Genomic DNA, 12,754 nt, shown 5'->3' on the forward strand with positions numbered 1-12,754 from the left:
CAGGCTTGTTCTGCCCCATATGTGTTACAGGAACAGGTTGCTGCAGAGTTTCAGTGGTTGCAGGGCAGTGACATCATCAAACCAATGTCAGCCAGACAATGGGCATCACCCCTAATGGTTCTTACTAAACCATTAGGTGGGCTGAGACTCTGTGCAGATTTTAAATCAACCATCAACCCACAAACTGTTGTTGATTCTTATCTGTTGTCTGCCCTGACAATTTGATGGAAAAATTAGGTCAGGATCATTTGTTTTAAAAAAAACTGGTCTCCAGAGGCCTACCTGCAACTGTATTTAGACGAAGGGTCAAAGAAGATTTTTGTGATCAACACACACAAGGGATTATTTCAGTTTCACCCAGTTACCATTCCGAAGCACTTCCGCCCCATCTATTTTCCAAAGGTACCTCGAGCAACTGATATCCCATTTAGATGATATAGTTGTCTCTGGTTGTATGCTGGCAGAACACTTACAAAGTTTAGATGCATTGTTTCAAGTGTTGTCCAAAGTGGGACTGATATGCAGCTGTTCTAAGTTCCCTTCTTTCTCTTTCTTGGCCATGTGATTAATGAATACAGCATCCATCCATCACAGTCACACTTACAAGGGGAGGCCGCCAATTGTGAAATTCAGATTCGATTCATACTGGGCATAATAAAAGCTCATGGCCAGAGGTGTAATGTGGCAAAGCACCAAGATGCACTTCTCAGCCGTTGTCGAGAAAATCGACAGTTAAAAGAAACCGTTGCGGTGAAATACTCTCTAAGATTAATAACTTTCTACAGCGTCGTGGTGCAGCGGTAAGCGCTCGGGTTCGTAATCCGAAGGTCGCCGGATCGAATCTCGCGCCATGTAACCTTTTTTTTTTTTTTAGTATTTGTTTTTTCTTACGTTTGGTTAGGTTACTGTATTTTAACGTCTCATCAACAACGAGGTCATTAGAGACGGAGCGCAAGCTCGGGTTAGGAAAGGATGGGGAAGGAAATCGGCCGTGCCCTTTCAAAGGAACCATCCCGGCATTTGCCTGAAACGGTTTAGGGAAATCATGGCAAACCTAAATCAGGATGGCTGGAGACGAGATTGAACCGTCGTCCTCCCGAATGCGAGTCCAGTGTGCTAACCACTGCGCCACCTCGCTCGGTTTGTTTTTTGTATATATATAATTCCCGGCAATCAGTTGCAACAATTATGCATATAATAAGTTGTTGAAAGGCGTTTGTGGTGGAAAAACTGGAGACTTCGAACATCATTATGTTTTCCGTAAACAAAGTTGTATTTCACAAATGTTATTAATTGTCTTCATAATGTTAACCACGTATAGTTAACGGAAGACGTAGAAACGATATTCCGAAACGAATACGTATAGCGTAAGTCAAACATTCGAATTAGAATAGAGACCCCACGAATACAAATTTGCTGTATATATATATTTGAATTACAAAAAACTAATTATAAAAAAAAATTGCATGGCGCGAGATTTGATCCGGCGACCTTTGGATTACGAACCCGAGTGCTTACCGCTGCACCACGACGCTGGAGAAAATTATTAATCGTAGAGAGTATGTCACCGCAACGGTTTCTTTTAACTGTCGATTTTCTCGACAACGGCTGAGAAGTGCATCTTGGTACTTTGCCACATTACACCTCTGGCCATGAGCTTTTATTATGCCCAGTATGAATTGAATCTGAATTTCACAATTGGTGGCCTCCCCTTGTTAGTAGCCATTCGCGACTTGTCTGCACTCAGAATTGCAAGCGTTAAGGGGGAAGCTAACCTATTCCACCTCCTCAGGAGACACCACCTTAACGTAGCACTGTCCGTGTGGGCGAGAGCTTTGCGTGCTCTGGATCCAGAGAGCTATGCCAGCGTAGCTTAGCTACCAGAAGGATCACCGAAGCCAGACAGGCCAAAGGGGAGGAGCCAGACAAAGTGTGTCCCACAATGGCCTATTGCTCCCCCTTTCCTATCCCAAACCTGTCCTCGCCATATCCTTTTCCTGTCATTTTCTGTTATATGTATAAGACCTCAAAGGCAGTGACAGCAGAGGAATAGTCTTTTGGAATGGTGAAGCTGGGGGAAGAGGCACCTTTTCTCTTTGGGTACAAAAAGAGTACAATTAGCGACTGTACCCCAGAGGGGCAGCTACAGACAGCGTCTGACTCATAGTGAGCAGCTGATTTTAGGCTGGGCATCCTACTGCCTATGTGGAAAGTAATGGGAAAGTACCACATTACATTCCCAAGGAGTACACGGTATGTCTCTCCATGTGAAAGATTCCGGAGTTAAAACTTCCCCTCATTCGGATCTCCGGGAGGGGAACACATTGAGAGTAGACATATTTGAAAGGAAGAAAGGTACAGTGAAAGAAGAAAAGATAAGGATTGGAATATGTAATGCGATGACACTACTGCAAGCAGGAAAGCTAGAGAATGCAAAACAGGAGATGAAAAGGAACAGATTAGCTGCCCTAGGTTTGTGTGAAATGAGATGGGGAGAGAACGGCAAGATAGAAAGTGGAGATTATAAGCTCTTTTACTTAGGGGAAATCAAGAGTGGTGAAAACAGAGTAAGAATATTGATAGGGCAAAACCTGAAAAATAAGGTAATGAAGGTACAATATACTGATGGAAGACTGACGATGATATGACTGAAGGGTAGTTCAAAAGATTTGGTGTTAATACAGGTATATATGCCAACTAGCCAGCACAGAGATGAGGAAGTGGAAGAATATTATGAGAAAATACAAGAACTCATCGAGAAAGAAAATAGAAATGCCTACAATATCATCATGGGGGACCTGAATGCAGTGGTGGGTGAAGGAAGAGATGAAGATACAGTAGGAAAATTTGGATTAGGAACAATAAATGGGAGAGGTGAATGACTAATTAGTTTCTGTAAAGAAAATTCATTAGCAGTGGCTAACACATTATTTGAACACCACAAAAGGAGATGTTACACATGGATATCAAATTTGAATGGGGAAAGACATCAGTTGGACTACATTCTGATACAAAAAAGTTTTAGGAACTGTTTGAAGAATGCCAAAGCTTATCCAGGAGTGGATATAAATTCAGACCATAACCTAGTAGTGGGAGAAATACAAGTGAAGTTGAAAAAAGTCTGGAGAGGTAAAGCAAAAGAAAAACTAAACATAGAAAGACTCAAAGAGGTAGGATAGGCATCAGATTTGGAAAACAGATTTATGGAAAAATGGGAAAGAGGTAGTGTTGATGAAAGTGTTAATGACAAATGGATAAAAATGAGGGAAGGACTCATGGACTCTGCCAAAGAAGTAAAAGGAATTAGAGTATCCCAAAGTACCAGGAAAGAATGAATAACAGAGAACATGTTGAAAAAGATGGAAGAGCAGAGAAAGTGAAAAAATGTAGAAACTGAAGAAGGCAAAAGAGGTACAGGAAACTGAATAATGAATTAAGAAGATTGGTTGGTTGGTTGGTGTCGGGGAAGGAGACCAGACAGCGTGGTCATCGGTCTCATCGGATTAGGGAGGGATTGGGAAGGAAGTCGGCCGTGCCCTTTCAGAGGAACCATCCCGGCATTTGCCTGGAGTGATTTAGGGAAATCACGGAAAACCTAAATCAGGATGGCCGGACGCGGGATTGAACCGTCGTCCTCCCGAATGCGAGTCCAGTGTCTAACCACTGCGCCACCCGCTCGGTGGTGGAATTAAGAAGAGAAACTGAAGAAGCAAGGGAAAAATGGATGAAACAGAAATGCGACAAAATAGAGAAAATGGAGAAAGAGGGAAAATATGAAATGGCTAGTGAGATAGTTTTTGAATGTAAAAGAAAGAGGAATAACATGGAAATAGAAAGAGCGGATGGTACTCTTGCAGAAGAACCACAGGAGGTTTTGAACAGATGGCAAGAATACATTGAATGTCTGTATAAGGGGGATGAAATACAAAGCGAAATTAAGGTTGAAGAGGAAACTGGAAAGGGATTCACCATCTTGGAAGCAGAAGTAGAAAAGGTGCTGAAGGAGATGAAAAATAGGAAGGCATGTGGAATTGATGATTTGCCAGCAGAATTGTTGAAGAGTCTGGGAAACAAGGCAAGAAAAGAAATAATCTACCTCTGTAATGAGATATATGACAAAGAGGAATGGCTTGAGGACTTCCTTGCCACAGTTATGATACCAACAGAGAAAAAGAGAAGCACTAAAAAATGTGAAGAGCACAGGACCCTCAGTCTAATTTCTCATGCAGCTAAAGTCTTGCTGAGAGAGTTTAATAGAAGGCAATATGGCAAGCTGGATAGAGAGACTGCAGAGGAGCAGTTCGGATTTAGAAGAGGAAAAGGAGCAAGGGGTACTATTGGACTGTTAAGAACTACAGGGGAAAGAAATATGCAAAAAGGTAGAGAAATCTTTGCTGTTTAAGATTTAGAAAAGGCTTTTGACAGAGTTCAGTGGAACAAGCCGATGGATATTTTGAAGAGGAAAGGAGTAGATTGGAAAGAGAGATGACTGATACAGGATCTATATTTACACCAGAAAGTAAGGATAAGGATTGGGAATGAAATGTCAGAAGGAAGCAGCATTGGACGAGGTGTTAGACAAGGTTGTTGCCCTTCCCCACTGTTGTTTAATGCTTACCTTGAAAAGATTACTGCGAAAGGCTTAGATGGGAAAAGAGGAATATGTACTGGTGGAAAGAGAATAGAATGTATAAGATTTGTTGATGACATGGTATCAGTGGCAGAAAGTGAGCAGACAGTGAATAACATGCTGAAAGATCTGAATGAAGCTTGTGTGGAATATGAGATGCAAATAAACACAGCAAAAACAAAGCGTATGGTCATCCGTGCAAGATGCATACTGTACAATATTAAAATAGGACAATCTACCATTAGCCAAGTAAGTGCATTTAAATATCTTGCAAGCACAATAACTGAAGACTTGAGATGTCATCAGGAGGTGAAAACTCGAATTGCCATAGTGAAGGAGGCATTCAACACAAAGAGGAGACTCTTACGTGGCAAATTAGATAAAGGTCTAAGGAAAAGGCTTGGCAAATGTTTTGTCTGGTGTGCCGCACTATATGGGGTAGAAATATGGACACTGAGACGAGAGGATGAAAAAAGGTTAGAAGCATTTGAGATGTGGATGTGGAGGAGAATGGAGAGAATAAACTGGATGGAAGGAGTGAGTAATGAAAGAGTATTGGAAAGGGTCGGTGAGAGATGTCTGCTGAAGGTTGTAAGAGAAAGGAAAAAGAACTGGTTGGGGCATTCATTGAGAAGGGAGTGCTTGATAGCAGATGCTTTGGAAGGATTGGTTTGTGGGAGACGATTGAGAGGAAGAAGGAGATACAAGATGATAGGTGACATAAAGGGAAGAGGAAATTATGCAGACCTGAAGAGGATGGCAGAAGGCCGGACAGACTGGAGAACTACCATGTGAAAACCTGCCTTTTGGCAGAACACTGATGATGAACCTATTCCGTCTGTTTTATCCTGAATGCTGCTCTCCTCTAAATCAGTTGTGCTGCAAGGGTGTTCCATTTGTATTAGATTAGATTAGATTAGATTTACTTTCATTCCAATTGATCCGTAGTGAGGAGGTCCTCCAGGATGTGGAACATGTCAGAATGTCAGACTGCTTTCTAGTGGCTGAAATATGCACAACTTAGTGATTGGTATTTGGTTCACTTCAACCCCAGTAAGCCTGTCATTCCAGCAGTAGATGCCTCGTCTTATGGCACTGGTGTGGTGTTGTCACAGTGAGTGGGCTCCAATGACAGGCCAATTGTGTTTGCATCAACGACATTGACCGAGGTCCAGTGCAGCTACAGCCAACTTGAAAAGGATGTGTTGGCTATCATTTATGGCGTCATGTGCTTCCATCAGTACCTTTATGGCCATCGCTTTTCTCCAGTTGTGGACCGCAGACTATTGACAGCTCTGTTCAGGTCCTCCCAGCCTGTCCCAGCACGTATAGTACAGAAGTTACAATGCTGGGCTCTTCTCTTCTCCAGTTACTAGCATGAGTTGGCATATCGGCTCTCTACCAAACACTCCAACATTAACCTTCTGCTGAGGCTCCCTGTTGGCTCTGAAACTCTATTCTGTTTTAATGGTGTAGTAACCAACTGTCGAAAGCGACTGTGATGTTAAAAGATCAGGACTCGTCTCTGTCTGATTGTAGTTCCTTCCATTATGTGGCAACACTACGCAGCGTCCTTTAATCCCTCTAAGAAACTGGAGTAAGCAGTGCACGGTATTAACGCGCTGAATGGCACTGACCTGCTCTCCCCTACACTTCAAAAGATCATGTCTTTTCGAATTTTGTAATCATTTTCTCCACATGTTTGCAGACATCGGACCAATGCCTTTTTTCATACCCTTCAGTATCCAGAACTTATGCAGGGTTACATCTAGAACACAAACTGAGGAACAGCGTTGTGTCACACGTCTGTTAGTGTGCATATTATGTCGCTCACAGCGCCATCTGTTGGTCAAATTTTCTTTTTTTTCCCCACGACGTTTCCACCTGCGTCACTAATATGCTGTTCAAATTTGACGTCATTCTGAATGGTGTTTTTCGTTCTACAGCGTTTTGAAGCTGGACTTTAATTATGGACATCCTGTATATTGTTTGACGTCTGAGCTACGTGACTACATATTTCACAAAAAGGATGACATTAGCGGAAGAGAGGTAAAGAAGGAGTGGCTGTTTTCGTAAATAACGCTTACCACTCCTCGCTTTTTCCTCTCACAACCAACCTACAAGCAATTGCTGTATTGGTGCATGAGCATCATAGGTTGTCAATATTAAATTATCCCTTTGTGGGAGCTGCACGCACAGAGGAAAGGACCCAGGTAGCCAAGAACAATAGAAATTTGTTACTACCTGGAAATACAGAACAACATAAACAACAGAAACAGCTTACTAATGAAGGCAACATAAAGAACATCCTGATCCCCTGAAAGTAAGTCACTGATACGATGCAGTTCCTGAAGGTGAAAGTTGAACAGTCAGTCTGTCACAATCGAGAAACATTGCCATAGGCACAGTCAGTGTAGGCTGCTCAGAGATGTCCAACGTTCTGATGTCGTACACTGCACTCGGAGAAATATACTCGTTGCGCTCCCGAAATATAACGCCGATGTCCAGGCTGGGCCTCTCACTGGCTGGCAAGCTGCTGGGTAATGTCCTGTAAAGGCTGCCCGGAGGAGAAATATTCGGAAGTTATGTGATGTCATGTGGCTCGTGCACGCAATGTGTAGTCCCAGTCACAAACTATGGCGGTTCGCACAGGTCGACACACAGATGGGGACCATCACCATCAGCGATTTTTTAATTTAATCGTATGGCTAGGGCCCCTTGTCGGGCAGATCGTTCGCCAGGTGCCGGTCTTTCAATTTGACGCCACTTCGGCGACCTGCAGTCAATGAGGATGATAGGATGATGATGACAGCACAACAACCAGTCTCTGGGCGGAGAAAATTCCCCCACCCAGCTGGGAATCGAACCCGAGCCCAGAGGAATTACAATCCGTCACGCTGACCATTAAGCTACTGGGGGCGGACACCATCACCGATGACAACTCGCAACAACTGTAATAAAAATTCACTAAATAACTCGCTACAGTAACATGTGATGCTCTCATTGGCTACAACAATTACAACTAGGCACTCAGAATAGTATTGAAAATGTACTGACTGACTGTCAGAGAATGTGTGATGCAGGTGCGCAGAGAGACCCTAAACGCGGCCAGCTTTGTTCGTGACTCCAACTATAGTACTCGCTATATCTGGTGAATGGGTTGCTCTAAAAACTGCAATCGTTGTTGCAGGCATTGGTGAGCTGTGAGAGCTTGCATGCATCTGACAAAGCGGCAACCACAGCACTCTGTTGTGTGGTGTATGACAGTGCGAGATCTGTTAGAAAAGTGCCTGACCTTACTTTTTTTGCGAACACCTGACGGATTTGGATGTAGCGCGCTCGCACGAGATGACCTTGAACCTTTGCGTGCATGAGTGTATTTTTTTCCACTTGTCGATAGTGTGAGTTGCCGACAATCAGCAGTTGAGTGAGTGAGTGTGTGGTGTTCGCGTTGTTTTTCATTGCAATGGAAATGACAGAACGACTGGAGCAGCGTTACTGCATCAAATTTTGCCAGAAACTAGGCAACAGCCTGGTGGAAACCATTTGGAAGATTCAGACAGGTTTTGGTGACGATACTATGGACATCACACAGATTAAGGAGTGGTACAACCGGTTTAAAGACAGCTTACATTAGAGGAGAGCGAGCCACGCTCCAGTCGGCCGTCGACAAGCCGAAATGACCAGGTCATTGGCAAAGTGACCACTGTGCTGATGTAGGACCATCATGTGAATATCAGAGAAATTGTGGAAGAGGTGGGTAGTAGCACTTTTTCGGCACATTCCATTCTGATCGAAGAGAGTGTTGGGGAAATTCGTGCCAAAGCTGCTGATGGGGGAGAAAAGTAACTTCCTCTTCAAGTCTTACAGGACGTGCTGGTCTCCACAAACAGTGATCCCTACTTCGTGAACACAATAATCACTGGTGACAAGTCCTGGGTGTACGGGTATGACCTGGAAACCAAATCCCAGTGGTCTCAGTGGCAGTATTCCTGGACACCAAGACCACAGAAGGCTCACCAAGTTTGCAGCAACATCAAAGTGATGCTGACTGCTTTCTTTGACTCCTGTGGTGTGGTTCACCACGAGTACACATCACAGGGTCAAACAATCACCAATGTCCTCTGTTGTCTACGTGATGCTGTGCAGTGCAAGAGATCCAACTTGCGGTCAACAGGTAATTGGCGTCTTCATCATAACAATGCTCCAGCGCATTGCTCGCACTTATTTCAGACCTTTTTGGTGAAAAATCTGATTCCTTTGTTTCAATAGGCTCCTTGCTCTACTGAAACGGCTGCCTGCAACTTCTGACTGTTCTGAAAACTCAAGAGGCCATTGAAAGGGAGGCGATTTCAGACAAGAGAAGACATTATGGTAGCAATGACAGATGAGCTTAACTCTGTTCTGAAAGAAGCTCTTTCAGCATGCTTCCAACTATGGCGGCACTGTTGGGAGAAGTGTATGGAGTCCCTAGGGAACTAATTTAAGTGTAATTAGGTGTCTAATGCTCCAGGCAAGTTAGTTTTTTTTTCAGCCAAAGGTCGGATACTTTTCTAACACACCTCGTACCATGTGGCACCAGCTGTATGGCACAAATATGTTCAGCCTACCTGCCCCCACGTGAGGTACTACATGAAAAGGCTCTCAGTGAGCTGGCTACTCAGCTTCCCCAATCCTCCACTGTGGCGATTTTAACACAATGTACAATGGGGCTCTGCAACAACCTGCCCCAGGATAGACCAATGGGGAGCCTTCTAACATATCACAAGCGTGTCTGTTGAACATGAGGCCTGGCACACACTTCAGTATTGCAAAAGGGTCGTTCATTGTTGTCAATTTCTCAGTATGCTCTCCAATCCTTGCACACACTGCTCAGTCAGAAGTGGTTGATTACTTGCACTCAAGTGATCACTTCCCAGTTTGGATTCATCAGACAAACTGAGTACTACCTGAAAGAAAGCTGCCACAATGCATTCTCAGTAGGGCAGACTGGATGGTTTACAGCCAACTTTCTGTGTTAGAACACCATGACAGCATCGATGAATGGGTGTATCATGTTACCAAAATGACGTATCACACTAATGAAGCAGCAATATCACAGTCTTCAGGGCAACTAAAAGGTAGCCCATCCTTTAGTGCAGTGGCAAATGCCACTCCACAATCAAGATCACACAGGTGGCTCTCTGAAGTGACGGCGAAATCTCATCATATTATTAGAGAGAGCAAGAAGACATCATGGGAAAAGTACCTGAATATCATAGACCATTCCACTAAAAGTACAGTTTTATGAGAGACCATCAAAACGATTTCTGGGAGGCAACCAGTAGCTGCTGTAATGAAGAATGGATGTCTCTGGACTAACCCACAAGCATTTCCTGGAAATTGTCAGAATATTTCGCTAGAGTTACCGCTACTGCCAGTCAAGACAGAGCTTTCCAACACAACAGAGTTGCTGCTGAGAGAGGCCGCTGGGACTTCAGTTTTACCAATGATGAAGAATACAACTGCCGCTTTTCCATGTGGGAGATGGATTTTGCGTTATCTGCAACTCATTGCACATCACTTGGTTCCAGTAGAATCAGCTATAGTATGTTATGGTTCCTCGCAGGGCGAAACAATGAAATCTTCTACACCCTTTTTAACTTCATTTGGGTGTTAGGGCACTTTCCCGACTTATGGAGAGAGACAATTTTAACTTCGGTTTTAAAACCTGGGAAGGACTGTATGAGCCCAAATAGTTTTCATAGTGTTGCTATAACTAGTCGTGTAGGGAAGACCTTGGACCAGATGGCCAGCCACTGCCTTCTCTGGCTCTTAGACCACAGAAAGTTCGTCAGTCGCTTTCAGTGTGCGTTCAGGAGGTATCACTCCACTTTTAATAATGTGGTAGTCCTGGAGGTGACCATACAACAGGCTTTACTGTGCAGGTATCACTTAAGAGATACATATTTTGACATCAAGCAGGCCTATGATACCATCTGGAGGCTTGGTATCTTTGGACAGCTCCATAGATGGGGCTTTCAAGGATGTTTTTCCAATCCTTATACGGTTCTTTCAAAAATGGTTCAAATGGCTCTGAGCACTATGGGACTTAACTTCTGAGGTCATCAGTCCCCTACAACTTAGAACTACTTAAGCCTAACTAACGTAAGGACATCACACACAGCCATGCCCGAGGCAGGATTCGAACCTGCAACCGTAGCGGTCGCGCGGTTCCAGACTGTAGCGCCTAGAACCGCTCGGCCACCCCAGCTGGCTATGATTCTTTCTCTAGACGTAATTTTAAATATAGAGTCAACAACATATTCTCTGACCAAATTGAACAAGAGAACAGTGTCCCTCAGACTAGTTCCATACCTATTAATAGTACAATGTCGACAGTTAAAAGTCCTGTCATGTGCTTTTTCTTAGCACATGACTTCGCCATTTTTTGTTCCTTCTCTAACCTTGTAACAAGAACTAGTCGGTTCCAACTAACTGTTAGAAGGTTGGAGGGATGGGCAGGGAAGGGATGTTTTCATTTCTCAACTGAGAACGCTGCGTGAGTTTCTTTTAACGGTTCACATCCTGTTTTCTGCTTTCCTGTGTTTAGAGTGAGTGACACTATTCTTAATTTTAAAGATACGGTGAAGTTTCTGAATCTCATATTTGATTTTATACTTATGTTGTTGCCACTCCATTGTTGTTGTTGTTGTGGTCTTCAGTCCAGAGACTGGTTTGATACAGCTCTCCATGCTACTCTATCCTGTGCAAGCTTCTTCATCTCCCAGTACCTACTGCAACCTATATCCTTCTGAATCTATTTAGTGTATTCATCTCTTGGTCTCCCTCTACGATTTTTACCCTCCATGCTGCCCTCCAGTACTAAATTGCTGATCTCTTGATGCCTCAGAATATGTCCTACCAACCGATCCCTTCTTCTAGTCAAGTTGTGCCACAAATTTCTCTTCTCCTCAATTCTGTTCAATACCTCCTCATTAGTTATGTGATCTACCCATCTAATCTTCAGCATTCTTCTGTAGCACCACATCTCGAAAGCTTCTATTCTCTTCATGTCTAAACTATTTATCATCCATGTTTTACTTCCATACATGGCTACACCCCATACAAATACTTTCAGAAACGACTTCCTGATACTTAAATTTATACTCGATGTTAACAAATTTCTTTTATTCAGAAACACTTTCCTTGTCATTGAAAGTTTACATTTTATATCCCCTCTACTTCGACCATCGTGAATTATTTTGCTCCCCAAATAGCAAAACTCATTTACTACTTTAAGTGCCTCATTTCCTAAACTAATTCCCTCAGTATCACCCGATTTAATTCGACTAAATTCCATTATCCTCGTTTTGCTTTTGTTGATGTTCATCTTATATCCTCCTTTCAAGACACTGTCCATTCCGATCAGCTGCTTTTCCAGGTCCTTTGCTGTCTCTGACAGAATTACAATGCCATCGGCGAACCTCAAAGTTGTCATTTCTTTTCCATGGATTTTAATTCCTACTCCGAATTTTTCTTTTGTTTGCTTTACTGCTTGCTCAATACACAGATTGAATAACATTGGGGATACGCTACAACATTGTCTCACTCCCTTCCCGAGCACTGCTTCCCTTTCATGCCCCTCGACTCTTGTAACTGCCATCTGGTTTCTGTACAAATTGTAAATAGCCTTTCGCTCCCTGTATTTTACCCCTGCCACCTTCAGAATATGAAAGACGGTATTCCAATCAACATTGTCAAAAGCTTTCTCTAAGTCTACAAATGCTAGAAATGTAGGCTGACCTTTCCTTAATCTATTCTCTAAGATAAGTCATAGGGTCAGTATTGCCTCACGTGTTCCAATATTTCTATGGAATCCAAACTGATCTTCCCCGAGGTCGGCTTCTACCAGTTTTTCCATTTGTCTGAAAAGAATTCGTGTTAGTATTTTGCAGCTGTGGCTTATGAAACTGATAGTTTGGTAATTTTCACATCTGTCAGCACCTGCTTTCTTTGGGATTGGAATTATTATATTCTCCTCGAAGTCTGAGGGTATTTCGTCTGTCTCATACATCTTACTCACCAGATGGTAGAGTTTTGTCATGCCTGGCTCTCCCAAGGCTATCAGTAGTTTTAATGGAA

The sequence above is a fragment of the Schistocerca serialis genome, chromosome 3 (genome assembly GCF_023864345.2).
Source record: "Schistocerca serialis cubense isolate TAMUIC-IGC-003099 chromosome 3, iqSchSeri2.2, whole genome shotgun sequence".
Classification (NCBI taxonomy): Eukaryota; Metazoa; Arthropoda; class Insecta; order Orthoptera; family Acrididae; genus Schistocerca; species Schistocerca serialis.